This window comes from Tiliqua scincoides, chromosome 1 (assembly GCF_035046505.1).
Source record: "Tiliqua scincoides isolate rTilSci1 chromosome 1, rTilSci1.hap2, whole genome shotgun sequence".
NCBI classification, from domain to species: Eukaryota; Metazoa; Chordata; class Lepidosauria; order Squamata; family Scincidae; genus Tiliqua; species Tiliqua scincoides.
The window spans coordinates 306,645,652-306,663,571 of record NC_089821.1 but is presented as its reverse complement, the minus strand read 5'-3'; the positions used below and the strand labels follow the sequence as shown (position 1 = coordinate 306,663,571).

Sequence of the window (17,920 nt, the reverse complement as noted above, 5' to 3'; positions counted from 1 at the left end):
CTGATAGAATGTAATTTTAAAAAGTGGGTCCTGGTGCTAAAAAGTTTGGGAACCATGCATTAATTTATCTTAAGATATTTGCCTTTCCCCTCACCTTCAGAAGCCGGCAAAAAATTTGGAACATAATTTAAAACCAATCCTCCAATGACATCATAAAACAATTAGACAGTATTACAGGAACCACAACAGAGAGAGTCTGGCAGCAGTAAGCAGACCAACAAAAGCTTATAGTCACATAGGATCATAAGTTATGGCTGACTCTGAACCCTCCAGAAAGGCAAAAGCCAGTCTATACTTTAAATGTAAGTGATCATGCCACAGATTCAGGTTATATCTTCATAGCACACCAAAGGTAGGATTTGCTTTCCCGTGTTTAGGAAAGCCTCTGTTTTTCAAAGGGAGAAATTCAGGAAAAGCAGCTGTTCTCTTTACAGGCCAGCAGTCCTAAACATATGCTACACCTGTAGAATTTCTCCTTTCCAAGTGGGGATGGGCTCCTCCGTCAAGAACTGAATGGGCAACATGATCACCTTGTCAGTCCCTTTAATGGGACAGAAAGAGAGGATAAAAGTATTTAAAGTCATTTTTGCCCAATGTTGCATATGCGCAACAGGGACCAAATGTGTAAACCTGGGCTGGACAGAAATGGGTTAAATAAGCAAGCACACTAAACTTCCATCAGCACTATATACTTTTTGTTGTTGTTGGCAACCTTCAGTCTCGAAAGACTATGGTATTGCGCTCTGAATGGTGGTTCTGGAACAGCGTTTTATACCACTCGAAACGTCATGGGGTCTTTGGATTTTGAGCAGGGGGTGGTTTCTTGACTTTTGGCAACTGTCTTAACTTCCCCCTTGGAAAACTGCAGAACTGCATTTGACTGGGAATAGGGAATAACTGCTAAACCAGTTTTAAATCTCTAGCATGGATATGCCCTAAATAACACACATCAAGTTTCGGCAACTGTGGAAATCTCTTTCCCTGGAGGGGCAATAAAGCCTGAATTTTACAGAGGCAAATGCAAAACGTCTTAGCTGGAGGATGTGTTCGTAGATGGTGACTCTAACGATGTAGCTTGTTTTCCAATTCCCCCCCTTTTTTTCCTTGAGTTCAAATAATGTAATCAGATTTGCAAAATAAGGGTCTGTTGAAAAGCTTCATGCGCAGAAACACCAATTATGGCTGGAAAAACTCAGTGCTCCAACTGCATTACACAGGCAGCGCACTGAGCAGTTTGCAAATGAAACATGCACTTTGTTGGACAAAAGTAAGTAATCCTCATTATATAACACAGAGACTATAAATATATGACACCATCAAAAGTGAGCGTTTCACATTGTTCAAAGGGCCAAGGCATTTCGGTTGTCCAAATGGAGGAACTCTTGAGCACAGTACGTTACATAAAATTATTTACAAAACGCAGGCAGACAACTGCCAAGCACTGGTTTAAGTAATGAAAAGGGGATTTTAAAGCTTCTACTGCACTTTGCCAGAAAGGACAAAAATAGAGGAGAAAATTTTTTGCATAATGTAAAATTCAGTTTTTGTACCATCCCATTTGGAATATCTTATGAGAAAGTGGACATACGAGTCCACTTATACCCTAGTAGTTATACTACTCATAGTTATACCCTACACCAGTGGTTCTCAAACATTTTTGCACCGGGACCCATATTTTAAAATGACACTCCATCACAGTGACTTTCAATTTATTTTTTTCATATCATGGCACACTGACAAGATTTGGACAAGATGTATCATGTTGCAGATGGGGGGGGGGCTCACACCCCCATTGGCCCTACTAATAAATGACCCTCCCCCAAACTCCCGTGACACACCTGTAGACCATTCGCGGCACACCAATGCACCATGGCCCACTGGTTGAAAATCACTGTTCTGTCAGGACCCACCTAGCTTTTCGAGACTTTAAAAAAAAAAAGGTGATTGAGAAAGAAATATTTTTATTTATTCATTTACAAGCAATGTTTTATTGATTTATTTGCCCAAAAACTTGATCCATTTATGGTAATGAATATCCTCAAGGCTTGAGGGGCTGAGAAAGCAACCCAGAGCGCTCTTTGGACTGGTGCCGGCCCACAAGGTCACCAGTTCGAGGCCACCGGCACCGTGCGACCTTGGAGCAGCTGACAAGCTGAGCAATTCCATCTGCTCTGAGCGTGGGAGGATGGAGGCCAGAATGTGAAGCCAGATCGGAATGAAACACCTTGAATGTAGTCTTTCTTGAAAGAAAGAACCTTCTTTGAAATTGTAAAAATCCCCATTTAATAGGGATTTAATAAAGCCTGCCTATGTAAACCGCCTTGAATAAAGTTTTGAATAAAGACCAAGAAAGGCGGTATATAAATACCTGTTGTTATTATTATTATTATAAATGTGCTGTAAGATGCATTTGTGTCTCCTTAGGAGTTGGTTGGACCAAAGCGAGGATGTGCGCCTGTCCATGGAGGCCGCATCCAGCCTCTGGGGCACCCAGAGAAGGTAAGGTTATGTTGTTTGAGGGCGGTTGGTGCCAGGGTGGGGTTTGGGAAGGGTGGAAGGGGGGTGTTTAGAGGCAGGGGGAGGAGGGTGGCTGGCGAGCTGGTGGGTAAATTGGGCCCAGGAGGAGAGTGGGATCAGGCTCTGGGTCTTAGGCTAGATCCTAACCCCCATCTTGAGCAGCCTGGAATTACTCCGGGCTGCTCAGATTTGCGCCAGCAATTCAGCTGGTGCAGATCCACGAAGCCCCATTGAGGTGGCTGCTGAGTGACACAGGGTAAGGGGAAATAAATTCCCTTATTCTGAGTTGCACAGGATCCACTTCCTACCCTGCGCTGGATACAGTGCAGGTCTGCCAGAAAAAAGATGCTCCGACATTTATCTCCCTAAATTTACACAAGCTTGCAGACTGTGGGAGCTCAGCTCTTTGCAGGACAGTCAGCAAATGTCTGATTTTTAGGCACATGGTTATCTGATCTTTCCATCCATGCTTTGAGTGGAGGCTCTGCAGGTCCCATCAGAAATCAGGTCAGGAAACACCAAGTGGGCCCTGACCCATCCTTTGAGAAACACTAAAAGGTAAAAAGATAAAGGTTTCCTCTGCACAGTCGTGTCCGACTCTAGGGGGTGGTGCTCATCTCTGTTTCCAAGCCGAGGGAGCCAGTGTTGCCAAAGACATCTTCCATGGTTGTGTGGCCAGCATGACTAAACACCGAAGCGCATGGAACATTGTTACCCTCCCACGGAAGTGGTGCCTATTTATCTACTTGCATTTACATACTTTTGAACTGCAAGGTTGGCAGGAGCTGAGGCAGGTAACAGGAGTTCACCCTGATCAGCAGCTCCGGGGTCTCAAAATCCTTGGCTGCTGACCTTCCAGCTGACAGTCCAGTGTCTTTAACCGCTAAGCCACCGTGCCTCTCAGCAGTGATAAATGCTGCCTTACACCAGCAAGGAAAATCCAGGGTGGTGTAGCAGGTAGAGCACTAAAGTGAATGGGAAAGACTTGGGTTCAAATTCTTGCTCAGCTATGAAGTGCAATAGGTGGCCTTGGAGATGCTCATATCACACTTCTCAGGAACATCCCATCTGTCTTCCTTCTTTCCTTGAGTTCCTTAGAGGAATGAAGGAGGAATACATAGCAGACAATGAACAAAACGTATTTTTCTCAATAGAAGGAGAAGCTCCATACCTTCTTCATAAGAAGAGGCCTGCTAGATCTGGCCAAGGGCCATCTAGTCCAGCTTGCTGCATCTCACAGTACTCCACTGGTGGTTTTGCTCAAAAACTCTGCATATTTGGATCTGCCAAATGGCTTTTAAACATCACAGCTGCAGTCTAAAGCATTACTGCCTGGAAATTATTTTTTTGGCAGTCTCAACGAGAGACTGGCCACATGTTTCCCAGGAAAACTTTTGTCATAGCTCATCTCCGTAAATGGGAGCCTTGTGATGGGCCACGGCTGAGCGGATGCCATGTTTTCTTATTGTGATTAAACTAAGTGTTTTTTCTCAGGTGGTTTCACTTTGATTTGCAAGTTGACCTTTAAAACAAACTATCCTACCAGTGTTCAAATTGCCCTCCCAATAAATTCAGTATAATCCTCCTCGGAGCCGTATCTAGCCATTAAAACAGCACTGTTAAATCACGAAGGGAATTGGCGAAGGGTGGGAGAAGACGGGAGCCCTTGACGGGAGAAGACGGGAGACGGGGCTTGGTTATGCAGTGAAAATGATTGATGACTGTGCAATTAGTTAATCTCTAGGATCAGGATTCTGCGCTAAACACCTGCAGTTTCCATGCTGGCGTCTTTGCAGAGAAAAGAAGATTTCTGCAGGCTAGTCTTCCTCTGCTTGAGAGAAAGTGTAGATAATCATCTTTTTCACATTTTCATAGTTCCCCATTACACAAATGGGAGTATGTAAAGGAGGTGGGGGGGGGGAGGCTTCTTGCCAGACACATTTTAAATCTGCCACAGAGAGAAACTGTAAATATGTGCTTCCTTCTTAGCTATTATTGCCACATTGACTCACAGGAGGTGCAAAAGTTTGCACCAGAAATAACTAGTTACGGACAATTTCACGGTATGGGGCATGCCCTCCAACATTGCACAAATGAAAATAAGGAACATATTGTGTTCTTATAATAGTATCCCTATTCTTACATCTTGGACCATTGCCTGAGTGCCTCCCCACACAGCACACTATTTCAAGGAGCTGAAAGCTCTCCTGCACATGTCATACACCAGTGCTTCTCAATCTTTTTACTACTGCAACCTACTTTGTCATTTGTAGCAGCCGTATCATGTCCCAGAATGCCTTGTGGCTTCCAGGCAGCGTCCCAGAATGCCTTATGGCTTCCTGGTGGTGCCAGCACACAACCAACTTCACTGACCACATCGCACCCCAGAATGCCTTGTGGCTTCCAGGCAGCGTCCCAGAATGCCTTATGGCTTCCTGGTGGTGCCGGCACACAACCAACTTCACTGACCACATCGCACCCCAGAATGCCTTGCAGCTTCCAGGTAGTGCTGGCATGTGACCCACCAAAAACGGAGTCGTGATTCAGTGGTGGGTCAAGACCCACACTTTCAGGACTGCTGTCTTACACCATATCATTTACTTTGCAACAGTCTGTCATCCACTGATTTTTAAAAAGAGGGTATTGATTCTTTCAGTTAAAAATATGCCTGGCAAGCATAATTGTCTTATGTCATAGGACAATTGCTTCTCCGGTATATTCCCAATGTGTATGCATTTAACAATGACAGTCAATGGGGCTTACTCCTGGGTAAGTGTGGATAGAATTGCAGCCTTCGGGATGTTTGGGATGTTTTTTAAACAGGTCAGCAAGTGAAAATGAACTTCACCAACTGCAACAAGTGCATTTTTTTTCACGAACTGCCCAGCGCCTTAAATACCTGTGCATTTATGCTAGAGACTGGGGAAGTCACCAAAATCTGAAGAATGACAACTTGAGCACCTTCCACTAACATTGCTATAAGGCATGTCTAGAATCTCCCCTAAGGTCAAAGCTGGGTCTATGATTTACCAGGGATGGGTATTGGGCAATAGGGACTGTCCCTGGTAAATAGTGAATGAAGGAGAGGTCTAAAAGAGAGTTGTATTGAGGGCGTACTCAGCTCAGACCAATGGTGTAACTACAGTAGCTAGAGTGGGTGCAAAGCACTAAGTTTTGCAGGAACCTGAATGTGCCTTCAAGCGGCCCCACCCCATCCCCTTTGGAGCCATTCTGGGTGATGGGAGCAAAACAGAGGTGGTGGGAGCAAAACTTAGTGCTTTGCACCTCCTCTAGCTACACCACTGGCTCAGACTATCCTGAGATGACGGGGCCATAGCTCTGTGGTAGGGCACAGGCTTCCAATGCAGAATCACTCCCACAATCTTCCCCTAGCATCTCCAGGTAGTGCTGGAAGACTGATATCCCAACCTATACGCTGCTGGGTGGACCAATGGTCTGAATCAGTACAGGACCAGCATCACTGGAATTGAAAACTGGGACAAACTGAACGCACCAGCTCTGCAGAAGATTTAGAAATTTTAAAAAAATGGAGACTTGCAAGTGATGCATGCCAGACGAGGTAATTCAGCATTCAAGATTCAAAGGAGGCCATCGTCAAACCATTCCCAAGCACCAGACCCCTGCCTTGACATGCAGCCAGTTCTTGAAGGCCAGGATTGAAGGTTCAGTTCATACCAAGATGCCTTCAGTTCCTCTCCCTATCTAATTTTTCAAGGAACTTGATTCATAATATGTTTCCCTTAGGATACAATTATACTTTTGTTATAAAAAGTGAATTGATCTGAAGGCCACTGTTCGGCAATGTTCCGGGGCTGGCATTTGTTTTACAGTTTGCATTACCTCAGGTGGATTCTCTCCCATCAAGGAACCTGTCATTTCAAAATTGGTCCCAAGAACCCAGCTCTGGGAAGGTTCGAACTCTCTTGTCGCTAGCAAGAGATGTTGCTGACATTCACAGGTCTTGGCTCGGAAATGTGAATTTGGCAGCTCATAAACCAAGACGAGCATCACAGACTCTAAAGTTGTTCCTGCGCGTGTTTAGAGAGTGCTTGGAAATGTTAATCTATGTTTAGTCCAAATCCTGGACAACAGTGTAGCATAGTGACCGGGGGCCCAATCCTATCCAGTTTTCCAGTGCCGATGCAACTGTGCCAATGGGGTGTGCACTGTATCCTATGATGGAGAGGCACTCACAGAGACCTCCTTAAGGGATGCGATAATTTGTTCCCTTACCTTGGGGCTGCATTGCGGCTGCACCGGTGCTGGAAAGTTGGATAGGATTGGGCCCTAAGCTACTAATCAGGATGTTGTTTATTCATTCAAGAACTTAAAAAAATATATATATCTTGCCTTTCTTCTGAGATGCAGTGTTGTGTTTCTCAAACTGTCGGTCAGGACCCACTAGGCAGGCCGCAAGGCAATTTCAGGCCGGTTCCCATTCATTTCAATGTGCATTTTATTTTTAAATGCTACCATGGTGTGTGACTGCATTTGAGGAAATGTCCTTTTAATGGGCTACTCTGTGTATGCTTTTAACAAAGACAGTCAGTGGGGCTTACTCCTGGGTAAGTGTGGATAGAATTGTAGTCTTAGGATGTTTGGAATTTTCTTTTAAACAGGTCAGCAATTGCTTAGGAGGGTTAGGAGGGTTATTTTTTAAATTTATACTTATTGCAAACTTTTAATGGGCAGCCCAATCCTGAGCTGCTTGTTGCACTGGGACTGCTGCGGGGCCAAAATGGCTGTTGAGGCAACAAGGCAGCCAGTGCCGGCTCCTCGAGGGAAGGGGACTTTTGTCCCCTTCCCCCAGGGAAGGAAAGTAGCACTGCAATGGGGCTGCTTGATCCTGCGGTAGCCCTTGCGCTGCCGTAGAATCAAGAGCCTCCATTTCAGACCACACAGCCTGACACAGAGCTCAGGATCTGGTGGACCTCAGCTCCTTTGGTCTTGCCCTCCCTCCCACGCCCACTCCCTCCCCTGGCACTCTTGCCCTGGAACACCTTCCCCACCTCTTCATCTTGCTCTTCCCCACCTTCCCCCACACCCCCACCTGCCTATCTGCTGCCCAAAGGTTCACCCAACCACTGAGCGGTGGAGCACTGTTCTTTTGCTGGCACTAGTCCAGCACCGACTGGTGCTGGGCTAGGTCCGTGCCAGGCTGGCGCTGAGGGCTATAGACATGCCTTACAGCATGTTTACGACACTCCGCACCAGTGGAGGACAGGCAATAAGAGTTCAGGATTGGGTTCTTACTTTGATTGATTGATTGATTTGATTTTGTCATAGGGGGGTGTTAAAAATTTTCCTGCTTGAGGATGTCAGTTCTGGCCATGATGTCACTTCCAGGTTAATGACATCACTTCTTGTGGAACCTGGCAGGTTGTCATTCTAAAAAGTGGATCCTGGTGCTAAAAAGTTTGAGAACCAGTGGTTTACAATGGATAAATTTTTTTAAAAGCATCAACTGCAATGAAAACTAAAAAAACTAGAGTGAGTTATGTCATATATAGAGCACATATACATATAAGAACATAAGAACAGCCCCACAGGATCAGGCCATAGGCTTCCTGTATCACAGGATCAGGCCCCACAGGATCAGGCCACAGCTTCCTGTATCTCACAGCGGCCCACCAAATGTCTCAAGGAGCACACCAGATAACAAGAGACCTCATCCTTGCATGGGCATTCTGACATAGCCCATTTCTAAAATCAGGAAGTTGCACATACACATCATGGCTTGTATTCCATAATTTCCTCCAGAAATTTGTCCAATCCCCTTTTAAAGGCATCCAGGCCAGATGCCATCACCACATCCTGTGGCAAGGAGTTCCACAGACCAACCACACGCTGAGTAAAGAAATATTTTTTTTTGTCTGTCCTAACTCTCCCAACACTCAATTTTAGTGGATGTCCCCTGGTTCTGGTGTTATGTGAGAGTGTAAAGAGCATCTCTCTATCCACTTTATCCTTCCCATGCATATGCAACATATAGCCAGAAAAGAAACATATAGCCAGCAGCAACATATAGCCAGAAAAGGTAGGCTTTCAACTGACAGTGGAAGACATGCACTGAGGGATCCTGGGGGGCCTGAGGGAGGCAAAGCCCACAGGAGTATCCATAGGAGATAAGAGGCTCTGGAGTGGAACAGTAAGCACCACCTGCATGGAGAAGTCTGCATCCTTTGATAGCAAAAGCAGGCATAAGCAGTCCATCTTCACTGTAGCTTTTACCTTTCATCATCACTGCTAAACTTGCTGTGCCTTTTATTTGTTTAATCCCATTTTAATCCGCTGTCTTTTGACTTCCAAACAAAACCTAAAAACCGTCTGATCTCCTGAACGTGTTTGGCAAACATTTATATTTATATGTCCTTGTTAGCTACAAACAATAGTTTGTTGTAACAGTTCAGAATGTATAATGTCATCAGTTCACGACAACCCGCTTGATAACTTGGGTACAGCCCAAAACTATGGGCCATTTATGCCCCAAGAACAAGTGTTCCAACGGTGTAAACATCTTTATGGCGACAGTGTTGGTGAGTGCGGACTGGCCGCTGCACAAGCAGTGAGTGACCTGGTCCATGTGATGATGGGTGCCAGATACCTGCTGCTAATGATAAGACCACACGGGGTTGGGAGGGAGGCAGGGAGGGGTGGAATGGGGCAAGGGATGGGCAGTATGGGGAGATGATGGCAGAGTGGAGGACAGATCGAGCCTGGGCTGGGGGTAGGTTCGGCAGCACTGCCCACCAAATAAGAGCCCTGCTGGATCAGGCCAAAGGCCCATTAGTCCAGCTTCCTGTAACTCACAGTGGCCCACCAAGTGCTTCACAGGGCACACAAGACAACAGACACAACCTGTGTCCTGGTGCCCTTCCCTGCATCTGGCAATCATAAGAACATAAGAACAGCCCCACTGGATCAGGCCATAGGCCCATCTAGTCCAGCTTCCTGTATCTCACAGCGGCCCACCAAATGCCCCAGGGAGCACACCAGATAACAAGAGACCTCATCCTGGTGCCCTCCCCTACATCTGGCATTCTGACTTAACCCATTCCTAAAATCAGGAGGTTGCGCATACACATCATGGCTTGTACCCCATAATGGATTTTTCCTCCAGAAACTCGTCCAATCCCCTTTTAAAGGCGTCTAGGCTAGACGCCAGCACCACATCCTGTGGCAAGGAGTTCCACAGACCAACCACCCGCTGAGTAAAGAAATATTTTCTTTTGTCTGTCCTAACCCGCCCAACACTCAATTTTAGTGGATGTCCCCTGGTTCTGGTATTATGTGAGAATCAAAGGCAGCTTGCCTCTAAAACCAAGAGCTTGCACAAACCTACCATGACTTGTAACCCGTAATGAACTTTTCCTCCAGAAATTTGTCCAATCCCCTCTTAAAGGCATCCAGGTAAGATGCCATCACTACTTCCTGTGGCAAGGAGTTCCACAAAACTAATTACACACTGGGTAAAGAAATATTTTCTTCTGTCTGTCTTAACTCCCACCTTTTGTGGATGTCCCCTGGTTCTGGTGTTATGCGAGAGGGAAAAGAGAGTCTCTCTATCCACTCTGTCCATCCCCTGCATGATTTTGTATGTCTCTATCATGTCCCCCCTCAGGTGCTTCTTTTCTAGACTGAAGAGGCCCAAATACCATAGCCTTTCCTCATAAGGAAGGTGCCCCAACCCAGTAATCATTTTGGTTGCTCTCTTTTGCATCTTTTCCATCTCCATTATATCCTTTTTGAGATGCAGTGACCAGAACTGGATGCAATACTTCAGGTGTGGCCTTACCATCGATTTGTACAATGGCATTACAATATTAGCTGTCTTATTCTCAGTGCCTTTCCTAATGATCCCAAACATGGAATTAACACTCTTCACTGCTGCCATGCATTGGGTCGACACTTTTATCAAGCTGTCCACCAGCAACTGTAGTAATTAGAGCACAGGTGCTGGGCTTAGCTTTAGTATGTGGCAACCGCAGGCATGCCTGCTTGGCCAGAGCACACTCTGCTGGCCTTGGTAATATGCTGAGTCTGAGCCCAGTGCCGTGAATAACAGGATGTTAAGCGGTCATTGTTTAGGAATGTGTTTTGTGGTTAGCTAGAGTCTCAGCTAGTTGTAACTAGCAGCTTATCAGTATTGCTTCATGTGTTTTGAGAGTCAATAAAAGCTTGAGGAGGTTGGCTGGAGGAAACTCTCTCTCTCTCTATCTCACTCTGTTCCGCTTCTGGCTTCTTCCCTGGCATCTACACTTTGAATCCATGACTGTCGTCTCATCATTGCTCTGACTCCTTGCTACTTCAGTTCCTTCTTCCAAAGTCCCTTCAGTGCTTTCTGCACTCCCTCAAGCAACAACGCCTAAGCCTTGGGTGCTTCCCAAAGCAGCATAGAACTGTGGCAAGCAACCCAAGATCTCTCTCCCGATCTTAGTGCAACAACATTGTAGTGCCAACAACATTACTTCTACCCAACAGTCAGGCTGGTCACTGTCTTGGATAGGTCCCTGCCCACTTGATGCTAAACAAGGAACTTACTGTCACATCAATACAGCTTCCAGCAAGCTCCATGTGTAGGCTCCAGTCTCTTCTCCCTGCTTCCCGCTACGTGCGAGTGCAATTTCTACAGGCGGTGGTGGGGAGATCTGACACATGGAAAGTTGATCTAGGAAATCAACTCCCTGATCAAAGCTCTCTCCGTCTTCCTCTTTTTCAAAAGACCTTTTCAGTGGGTTCTCAGACAGCTCAGAACCCATTAGCCTATATGTGAAGTTTTGATTTTTTGCCCCAATGTGCATGACTTTACACTTACTGACATTGAAGCGCATCTGCCATTTTGCTGCCCATTCTGCCAGTCTGGAGAGATCCTTCTGGAGCTCCTCACAATCACTTCTGGTCTTCACCACTCAGAAAAGTTTGGTGTCATCTGCAAACTTGGCCACCTCGCTACTTAGCCGTGTCTCCAGGTCATTTATGAAGAGGTTGAAAAGCACCGGTCCCAGGACAAATCCTTGGGGCACACCACTTTCCACCTCTCTCCATTGTGAAAATTGCCCACTGACACCCACTCTCTCCTTCCTGGACCTCAACCGGTTCCTAATCCAGGAGAGGACCTGCCCTCTAATTCCCTCACTGTGGAGTTTTCTCAGCAGCCTGTGGTGTGCAACCGTGTCAAACACCTATCCAGGGCTCAATCCTCCTTCACTGGTCAACATGGACGTGCTTCAGTGACATTGCTGGCACAAGTCCAAGTTGACCCATGCTGGACATTTTCAAGCTGCCACCGCAAATGATGGAATCACCGGCTGCCATGTCCAGTGGCCTGCTTTGGTGAAGATAAACCAGAATTGGGGGGGGGGGGAGGCAGTATGAAGGCAGGGAGGGGGAGTAACTGGGCACATTGGGGAAGGAACCGGGGGACATGTCAGGGAGGGAGGGGTGGATCTGGCAGCAGTCACTCATGCTGGCTCTTCTTACCTCTTTCCAAACCTTCCCTGCCCCTTTTCTTTCCTCAGACATATGCCATCAAAATGGCTGGTGAATGTCTGAGGAAGCCCACAGGTGTCCTGTAGGCTTATGCAGAGTTAAGTAGGTCCTTGCTTAACATCCCTATACCTTAAGACCCCCAGCATTCAATGTTATGGCCTTCAGATGCTCACTAATTTTGTTGCTGTTACCGAGGCTCTGCTTCATTTGCACTGCGAGCATGGGTGGTTCTCTCTAAATCAGGGGTCTCCAAACCCCGGCCCGGGGGCCAGATGGCGGCCCACAGCGGCCAGCCTCTTATCCCCTGAAAGCCCCTGGCCCACTTAGCCGAACATGACTGGAACTATGCTCTGGTTGCATCTGGAGGGTGTTCTAAGGGCCAGAGAGGTTGAATGAATGAGCCCATTCATTCATTTATTCACACATCTAAGTTCCATCTCTAATTTATTTATATAAATTTTATATTTAAATTTTCTTTCCGGCCCTCAAAACCATGCCAGACATTTGATGTGGCCCTCTGGCCAAAAAGTTTGGAGACCCCTGCTCTAAATAATGAACAACAGCATGTAATGCACCTCTGTCATTTCCCCATGTATAGCTCCTTGAAGGAAAGACAGGATAAAAATGCTGTCAAATAATTGACATATCAAGGCAGGCTTCTATCACTTCCACACCCACCAAGATTTCAGAGAAGAAAATAAAGAAAACCTTCCTTTTGTAAGTATATAATGTCCTACTGTATATAAAGCCCTTATATATATGTGTGTATAAGGTCCTATTTTTCTGCCATGGATCACTACCTGACTACGGGCCCAATCCTATCCAGTTTTCCAGTGCTGGTGCAGCTGTGCCAATGGGGCATGCAGTGGCGGGGGTGGCACTCACAGAGGCCTCCTCAACGTACAGGACATTTGTTCCCTTACCTCGGGGCTGCATTGCGGCTGCACTGGTGCTGGAAAGTTGGATCGGATTGGGGCCTGCATTCCCTCCCCCTCCCACACTTCTTTATATTCCTGGAGGCTGTTCTCCATTTATTCTGCAACAGTCGGTTCTGCACTAGTTTAGAAAAACAAAGAGATTTCTTGCCAGAGCATCATTATTATAATATGTCCTATAATGCACTATAAAACCATCATTTTTCAAGTATATTTTTATGGTTCAGCCCTATCTAAACTCGCACCGGCAGAACACGCTGTAAAGTGATTTGTGGCAGCACAAGCTACCGGCATGCTGGTGGGAATGTCGAAGCCTTCCCATATTCACTGGTGGACGTTGTGAGACCTGTCTGAGCAGGTGAACCCAGAACAGGGGGTGGAATGGAGCAGGGGAGGGCATGGAGGTGGTGGAACGGGATGGGCGGAACAGGGAGCCAACGGGTAGATCGGGCCCAGGAGGGGGCAGGTTTGATGGTAACAGCAACGGCCAAATCTGACCCCCTTCCTGGGTCTGATCCGTCTGCATGGTCAATGCAGAGTTGCTCCAGTGATATCGCTAGCACAGGTTGGAGTTGACCCATGGCAGCTGCTGGGGCTTACCCTGGGGCAAGGAAAGAAATGTCCCCTTACCCTGAGGAGACTTCCAGGAATGAAAACTCCCCCATGGAATTCAGCAGAGCTGTGTCACTAGGCGGGAGGTTAGGTAGGACTGAGCTGTTAAGGTGGTCTCTGCAGTTCAAAAGGAACCTGGCATGAAACGGTGGGCTGAGATCTTTACAGTGTCTTAGGGCCAAACTACAAATTATGTTAAGCATATGACAGATGGATTCTGCCCTTCTTCCAGCTGCTATATGCTCTGGAAAGAAGCTCCTATTGGAGCCAACAGGAGTTTCCCATTTAGCAGGGGGGAAAATGCTGTTAATTCCAGTTGTAATCATGGGGGGAACAGAGAATTAGATGCCCCCTCCCCCATGCTGTGGGTGTTTTCTGCAGAACAACCTGGTGAAAAGGACTTGGACAACAACACTAAGCAGGTCTCAGTCTGGTCAGCACCTTGATGGAAGACTGCCCAATCCTGTTGTGGCACTGCACAGAAAAGCACTTTTGCGAGGACTTGCGAGTAGGCCAGCAGGAAGGCCTGCATTTTCCCATCGGCGCTGAATCCAGCCCAATGGCGGTCAGGGCAGGTAAGTGCTGCGCTGGGCAGTGTAGGGGTGGAGGGAGGGTGGAATGGGGCAAGGGGTAGTTCAGGTCAGGGAGGGGGTAGAGTAGGCGGAGGAGGCCTCTACCATATCCTAATCCCACTCGTAGGTCTGGAAGCCCTACATGGGCTTTTTGGATGTGTGCCAGTGATTTTGCTGGCACTGATCTGAGTAGCTCCACTGAGCAGGCTGGGGCTCAACATGGGGTAAGGGAACAAATGTTAAGGGTCTCCTTACTCCGAGGAGACCTCCAGCTTGCTCAGTTTCAGCGCTGCACACAGCATGGGCCACTACTGGCCCTACTGCACCAGCGCTGAATAGGATAGGGTTGTAAGAACCCTAGGTGTGTTGCCTTGAGTTTTGGCGTGAAAAAGTGAGCTATAAATGTGATAAAGAAATAAACTGTTCCAGGAGAGAGGATGGTTTGCTGTGTCTCAGCAGGAAAGGAGACAGACCCATTATGTAAAATTCAAACAACCAGGCATTTTGTGACATTTGAAGAGAAGCAAGATCTTCATTTGAAAAACCACTGTCTAAAAGTAAGGAGTACAGTTTCCGAAACACCTTTAATTTCAGGGGGAGAGAAAGTGGTCTGGTAGAAGCTGGCTTGATAAATGGATGTGGTGATGGCATCTGGCCTGGACGCCTTTAAAAAGGGATTGGACAAGTTTCTGGAGGAAAAATCCATTACGGGGTACAAGCCATGATGTGTATTGCGAACCTCCTGATTTTAGAAATTGGCCATGTCAGAAGGCCAGATGCAAGGGAGGGCACCAGGATGAGGTCTCTTGTTATCTGGTGTGCTCCCTGGGACATTTGGTGGGCCGCTGTGAGGTACAGGAAGCTGGACTAGATGGGCCTATGGCCTGATCCAGTGGGGCTGTTCTTATGTTCTTAATTTAAAACACAAATTGGGTGCCATCTGACACCCACGACTTGCGAGTTGCACTGACCCTTGCCATTTCAGCAAGGTGTAAAATGAAAATGCCTGCAAATCTGTGGCCAAAAAATTGCTAAGAAAAGATGAGGCGAAAGAACCATCATCTCCACCCCAGTTTGAAATCAGGGTGATAAGCTTTGCTGCAAATGAGCAGCCCATGATGCTTTTCTAAAAGCAGGGAATCCCAAGGGAGATGTAGCGCCAACAAGGAATATTTTGGTTATTTGTGAGAAAATTAATTCACCAACAAAGTGGTGTATGTAGAGGGGGTGCAAAACACTACGTTTTGTAAGTGTCTGAATGTGCCCTAAAAGTGGCCCCTGCACAATGCATTCTGGTGCCTGCAAAACTTAGTGCTTTGCTCCCCTCTAGCTATGCCACTGGACCAATGTTCTATTTTTAAGTTATTCCGCACAGCCACAGCTTTGGAATCTGAGCTGTTAATTTTTTTTTTTTTTAACGTTACTAGATCTCTTTGGGAAGTCTCTTTTGGGAAGTTGGGGAAATTTGCAGGCTCTGATTGCTACAGGATTGAAAACTAGGGTTGGGTCCAGCAGGGAGTTCGAACACATGAAGAAAAACTTTCACAACCTGTGCATGCCTTGTACTTAGCAATTCAGGACCTGGAGACTAAATCCAACTGATGGATTTGTTGCCATTTCAGGAGCTGACATTTTCTTCTCTGACTAGCCCCCTGGAAATGAAGTTAATAAGTTTCCTGGTACACTGAGCCTCTTTGCCCCTCCAGCTTACCTGGAGGCACCAGGCAGTGCTCCAGGTGAACAACTTTCCCCCTTCCTACACTTGCTCTATGGGAGGGAAAGGAATTATTCTCACTCCTTTTACTCCTGCCCTTCCCATGGGTTGTGTGAAATGAGTCAGCTGGGTGAGTGAGCATGAGTCCTCAAGCCTGTGGTCCATGATGGACAAAATCAGCCCACTTGGTGGGATATTAACTAAGGGCACAATCCTAACCATATCTACTCAGAAGTAAGTCCTATTTTGTTCAATGGGGCTTACTCTCAGGAAAGTGTGGATAAGATTGGGCTTTAAATCTACTAAATTTGTACCCTGATTGTCAAAGCCCAGAGTAGAGGCTGCTCCAACCATAAGGTTGCACATCTTCACATGTCACCACCCTGCAAACTGGTACTAGGAGTCATGCCCAAAGCTTGACAGATCCTGAGTCCATGCCTGCTAGGCCATGTGTACTCTATGACAAAGTCTTACAGAACTCAACTGACTAAGGGCGCAATCCTAACCTGCGCAGGAACAGGCAAGCCAGGAGGCTTGCGCTGTATCCAGCGCAGGATTGTGGCCAGAAGCAGCTCAGTCAGAGGTAAGGGAAAACTTTTCCCCTTACTCCTGGGTAAGGGCTGCTGGCCCCTATGGGTCACCTCGGACTTGCACCACCTCTGGAGGTGGCACAAGTCCGAGGAGACCAGAGCGGCTTGAAGCTACTCCAAACTCCCCGGGAATGGGGGTTGGGATCCAGCATAACTGCCGGATCCCAGCCCCACCTCCCACTCCCCGCCTGCCCCCAGGGCCACTCATTGCCCGCCATCCCCCCTCCCAGGAACTCCTCCCTCCCTCTCTCCTCCTCCCCGCCCCACACGCCTACCTTTTCTGCTTGTGTCAGCACAGGTGGGCTGACACAAGCAGATGAGGGGAAGCTGGCGCGGAGGCTTATATCAGCCTACGCAGGCTGGTGCTTCTCAGAGTGCAACTTGGCTTCCCCTTCAGGAGGCGTAAACGTGCTTTACGGCACATTTGGATTGCACCCTAAGTTCTTATAAGATGATAAAATAAGACTATGGAGAAAAGAAATTCATTCGACTCGTAAATGTGCCTGAGTTAACGCTCTATGAATCTATTCCTCACAGTTATGAGACTTGCTCATGCAAATAACATTTATATGACTTCCATTAATCTGGTTTTTAAGACACCCACATAAAAAAAGAACATTTTTCAGTCCTGTAACACACTAAGGCCCTAATCATATTGGGGGCCTTGAGCTGTCAGAACCGATGTTTTGGCAGTGCAATGTCCTTTATGGCTGCTTGAAAGTGGGGCTGAATGCTTCTGGGCTGATGATGCAAACAGGCAAGAGCGCATGCAGCAGTGACTCCAGGTGCCCCCATCAACACTTATGTTGGCAGCTATGTTGGAAACACGAAAGATCCTTCCAGGAGATAGGGTGTGGTGTCAACAGTGATCCCTTGCTCTGACAGGTCTGGGAAGCATGGGGTTAAAACCAGGTCATTAGAATGCAGTGAGTGCGCTGCAAAGCTGCAACCACTTGGGGGCAACAGGGCTGTAAGGGGTAAAAGCAGCACTTGGAGAAAGGAGGGCTTGTGGGTAGTAGTAGGAGGAAAGTTTGGAGGAAGGAAGAAGAGAGGACTGACTGATTGACTGGCTGGCGGACTAATGGACTGGTAGACTGACTAACAAACTAGTAGACAGACTAATCGACTGGTGGACTACTAATCGAGTGGTGGACTGACTAACGAACTGGTGGACAGACTCACGGACTGGCTAACAGACTTTGGCTGCAATCCTAACCACACTTTCCAGAGAGTAAGCCCCATTGAACAAAATAGGACTTACTTCTGAGCAGACCTGGTTAGGATTGCGCCCTAACTGACTGAACTGCTGAGTGGTGGAGAGCTGAGAGGGTGCTGCTGTACCTAGAAAAACTGCTGCGTTGAGAACTGGGAGGAGGGACCCTGCAGCCCCACAGGTAAGCTACTGATTCCCTGGAATTCAGCAGTAGTTTCGTACGGTGCTAGCCATGTTTGAGCCAGGGGGACGCATTA

At 47.1% G+C, this 17,920-nt stretch overlaps 1 protein-coding gene across 1 annotated transcript in view; it reads right to left on the bottom strand.

Moving 5' to 3' along the window:
- The window catches only part of KCNH5 (potassium voltage-gated channel subfamily H member 5), a 199,795-nt gene that overhangs the window by 6,494 nt on the left and 175,381 nt on the right, over positions 1-17,920 (bottom strand). The window lies entirely within an intron of this gene.